General features: G+C 42.6%; 1 non-coding gene across 1 annotated transcript in view; it reads right to left on the bottom strand.

Moving 5' to 3' along the window:
• LOC123719418 overlaps positions 1-1,438 on the bottom strand; it is a 1,906-nt gene extending 468 nt beyond the window's left edge. The window contains exon 1 of the ribosomal RNA XR_006755471.1: positions 1-1,438. This exon is cut by the window's left edge and continues 468 nt beyond it. This is a non-coding gene — a ribosomal RNA (small subunit ribosomal RNA).
• Positions 1,439-5,000: the final 3,562 nt, after the last annotated feature.

Genomic DNA, 5,000 nt, shown 5'->3' with positions numbered 1-5,000 from the left:
CACCTTGAATGACGACGCCTATTTAGCAGGCTAGAGTCTCGTTCGTTACCGGAATTAACCAGACAAATCGCTCCACCAACTAAGAACGGCCATGCACCACCACCCACCGAATCAAGAAAGAGCTGTTAATCTGTCAATCCTTCCGGTGTCCGGGCCTGGTGAGATTTCCCGTGTTGAGTCAAATTAAGCCGCAGGCTCCACTCCTGGTGGTGCCCTTCCGTCAATTCCTTTAAGTTTCAGCTTTGCAACCATACTCCCCCCGGAGTCCAAAATCTTTGGTTTCCCGGAAGCTGCCCGCCGAGCCATTGTAGTAACGTCGGCGGATCGCTAGATGACATATTTACGGTTAGAACTAGGGCGGTATCTAATCGCCTTCGAACCTCTAACTTTCGTTCTTGATTGATGAAAACACCTTTGGCAAATGCTTTCGCTGATGTTCGTCTTGCGACGATCCAAGAATTTCACCTCTAACGTCGCAATACGAATGCCCCCAGTTATCCCTATTAATCATTACCTCGGAGTTCTGAAAACCAACAAAATAGAACCGAGATCATATTCTATTATTCCATGCACGAAATATTCAAGCGGCATTTTGAGCCCGCTTTGAGCACTCTAATTTGTTCAAAGTAAAATTGTCGGCCCACCTCGACACTCACCGAAGAGCACCGCGATAGGATTTTGATATTGAACCGGCGTTTTACCGCCGGCTCACCGACGATATGCTCCGCAGACGTGTCAGTATCACCGCGGATGCGGTGCACCGACAGCGCGGCGCACAAATGCAACTACGAGCTTTTTAACCGCAACAATTTTAGTATACGCTATTGGAGCTGGAATTACCGCGGCTGCTGGCACCAGACTTGCCCTCCAATTGTTCCTCGTTAAAATATTTAAAGTGTACTCATTCCGATTACGAGGCCTCGTAAGAGTCCCGTATCGTTATTTTTCGTCACTACCTCCCCGTGCCGGGAGTGGGTAATTTGCGCGCCTGCTGCCTTCCTTGGATGTGGTAGCCGTTTCTCAGGCTCCCTCTCCGGAATCGAACCCTGATTCCCCGTTACCCGTGACAACCATGGTAGTCGCAGAAACTACCATCGAAAGTTGATAAGGCAGACATTTGAAAGATGCGTCGCCGGTACTGGACCGTGCGATCGGCAAAAGTTATCCAGATTCATCAAAATTAACGACTTCGGACGCATGGCCCTCCGCCGATTGGTTTTGATCTAATAAAAGCACTCATCCCATCACTGGTCAGAGTTCTGATTGCATGTATTAGCTCTAGAATTACCACAGTTATCCAAGTAACTGAGTAAGATCTAAGGAACCAAAACTGATATATTGAGCCATTCGCGGTATCGCCTTAATACGGCTTGCACTGATACATGCATGGCTTAATCTTTGAGACAAGCATATAACTACTGGCAGGATCAACCAGGGAGCTGCTTACGCAAACGACACGCCTACACCGCGGTCACGCGGCTTCGGCGAGCCGCTGGCTCGGCGGCGTCGAGGGGCGCGCGCTTGCGCGCGCGCCTTCTCGACACGCGTGAACGTAACGCGTCGAATTTGCACGCGACGCGACGTTCGCGCTTCATATCGATAGACTAACTTTGACCGGTCTACGAGCGGCCGTCCCGTCACGATCTCGCAACGAGGTGATGTACAACGATGCTCGACCACTGTGAGGGACATAAAACTGCAACGAACACGACCCCGCGGGCGGGAATCGATGTTGTGACAATTTGAAAATTGAACATTCATCTAAACGCAACTTCTCAATTTTTATTCAATACGTTATTGTAAACATATTAAAACTCGGCTGGCAATTACATGCGCACACACACGCATGATTCGCACTAGATACGATCAACGCCCGGAGCTTGAGGGATAAATTCCAACACGACGCTGCGCACACCGTTTCGACGATGGGCGCGTGTGCGTCCTCTTTTATACATTCTTTCCATATACGGTCGCCGTGGCGACCGCGCACGTGTCGAACACGCTAGGCGCCCTGCGTTGAGGTGTGCCTAGAAGCGTATTCTTTTAACATCACAGATAACACCGGGGGAGACGGTCCCAAATCTTGGTCGATTGGTAACATCACCATACGGTCTGCGAACGCGGTGCTATAATATAATTTTATATTATATTATATAAAATATGAGGAGGAGTAGTATGTATATTCTTTGTTATTTTGTGTTGACACAAGAGAGATATATAAAATGTACTATACACCACACACACAGAGAGAGAGAGAGCTGGGAAAGATCTCGGCGGTCTCGCATTCGAAATACGAATTTGATATAATTTCCTCCGAAAATCCATACCCATATCTATATCATCCATGCGCGAATATATGTATATAATATTCTCACACTTCGCACAAACACAAAAACAAAAACAAGAACACATTCTCTCTCGTCCGTCGTTCGTGTCTATTATATAGACGAACGACGCGCGGCAACGAGAACGAGTCGACGCTGTGCGCACGACTGTTTCGCTCCACATCTATACCGAGAGCAATAGTCCGCGTCGGCATTGGAGCGGACGTCGAATGTTTCTCGTAGAGCGAGCGAGAGAGAGACGATTTTTCATTTTATTATGTATGTGTATTGGCGTGCAGTAGTAGCACGTAGTAGTACTAGTAGTAGTAGTAAAAAAATATTATTATTTATTTTATTGACTGATATGATTTTGTTTGTTTTCTTTTTTTTGCATAGACATTTGTATTGATAGATATGTTTCTCGTTGAAGCTCGCAGCACACGCTCAGAGAAATGGCAATGTGGGTTTATTTGAAGAAAAAAAAAACAATTAATTTATTAATAATATGTATGTATGTATGTATGTATGTATGTATGTATAATAATGAATTATAATAATTATTCCGATGCAACGTCAGAGGAAAATGTTTCTCGTACAGGTGCGGCGCGCGACGGCCGGCCGCTCGACAGTTTCGCGCCGAATGTTTCTCGTTGAAGCTCGCAGCACACGCTCAGAGAAATGGCAATGTGGGTTTATTTGAAGAAAAGAAAAAACAAAAAAAACAATTATATTTATTAATAATATGTATGTATGTATGTATGTATGTATGTATGTATAATAATGAATTATAATAATTATTCCGATGCAACGTCAGAGGAAAATGTTTCTCGTACAGGTGCGGCGCGCGACGGCCGGCCGCTCGACAGTTTCGCGCCGAATGTTTCTCGTTGAAGCTCGCAGCACACGCTCAGAGAAATGGCAATGTGGGTTTATTTGAAGAAAAAAAAAAAAAAAAAAAAAACAATTAATTTATTAATAATATGTATGTATGTATGTATGTATGTATGTATAATAATGAATTATAATAATTATTCCGATGCAACGTCAGAGGAAAATGTTTCTCGTACAGGTGCGGCGCGCGACGGCCGGCCGCTCGACAGTTTCGCGCCGAATGTTTCTCGTTGAAGCTCGCAGCACACGCTCAGAGAAATGGCAATGTGGGTTTATTTGAAGAAAAGAAAAAACAAAAAAAACAATTATATTTATTAATAATATGTATGTATGTATGTATGTATAATAATGAATTATAATAATTATTCCGATGCAACGTCAGAGGAAAATGTTTCTCGTACAGGTGCGGCGCGCGACGGCCGGCCGCTCGACAGTTTCGCGCCGAATGTTTCTCGTTGAAGCTCGCAGCACACGCTCAGAGAAATGGCAATGTGGGTTTATTTGAAGAAAAAAAAAACAATTAATTTATTAATAATATGTATGTATGTATGTATGTATGTATGTATGTATAATAATGAATTATAATAATTATTCCGATGCAACGTCAGAGGAAAATGTTTCTCGTACAGGTGCGGCGCGCGACGGCCGGCCGCTCGACAGTTTCGCGCCGAATGTTTCTCGTTGAAGCTCGCAGCACACGCTCAGAGAAATGGCAATGTGGGTTTATTTGAAGAAAAGAAAAAACAAAAAAAACAATTATATTTATTAATAATATGTATGTATGTATGTATGTATGTATGTATGTATAATAATGAATTATAATAATTATTCCGATGCAACGTCAGAGGAAAATGTTTCTCGTACAGGTGCGGCGCGCGACGGCCGGCCGCTCGACAGTTTCGCGCCGAATGTTTCTCGTTGAAGCTCGCAGCACACGCTCAGAGAAATGGCAATGTGGGTTTATTTGAAGAAAAAAAAAAAAAAAAAAAAAACAATTAATTTATTAATAATATGTATGTATGTATGTATGTATGTATGTATAATAATGAATTATAATAATTATTCCGATGCAACGTCAGAGGAAAATGTTTCTCGTACAGGTGCGGCGCGCGACGGCCGGCCGCTCGACAGTTTCGCGCCGAATGTTTCTCGTTGAAGCTCGCAGCACACGCTCAGAGAAATGGCAATGTGGGTTTATTTGAAGAAAAGAAAAAACAAAAAAAACAATTATATTTATTAATAATATGTATGTATGTATGTATGTATGTATGTATGTATAATAATGAATTATAATAATTATTCCGATGCAACGTCAGAGGAAAATGTTTCTCGTACAGGTGCGGCGCGCGACGGCCGGCCGCTCGACAGTTTCGCGCCGAATGTTTCTCGTTGAAGCTCGCAGCACACGCTCAGAGAAATGGCAATGTGGGTTTATTTGAAGAAAAAAAAAAAAAAAAAAAAAACAATTAATTTATTAATAATATGTATGTATGTATGTATGTATGTATGTATAATAATGAATTATAATAATTATTCCGATGCAACGTCAGAGGAAAATGTTTCTCGTACAGGTGCGGCGCGCGACGGCCGGCCGCTCGACAGTTTCGCGCCGAATGTTTCTCGTTGAAGCTCGCAGCACACGCTCAGAGAAATGGCAATGTGGGTTTATTTGAAGAAAAAAAAAACAATTAATTTATTAATAATATGTATGTATGTATGTATGTATGTATGTATGTATGTATGTATGTATAATAATGAATTATAATAATTATTCCGATACAATGT

The sequence above is a fragment of the Pieris brassicae genome, unplaced genomic scaffold (assembly GCF_905147105.1).
Source record: "Pieris brassicae unplaced genomic scaffold, ilPieBrab1.1, whole genome shotgun sequence".
Lineage (NCBI taxonomy): Eukaryota > Metazoa > Arthropoda > Insecta > Lepidoptera > Pieridae > Pieris > Pieris brassicae.
This window is presented reverse-complemented; position numbering and strand designations above follow the sequence as displayed.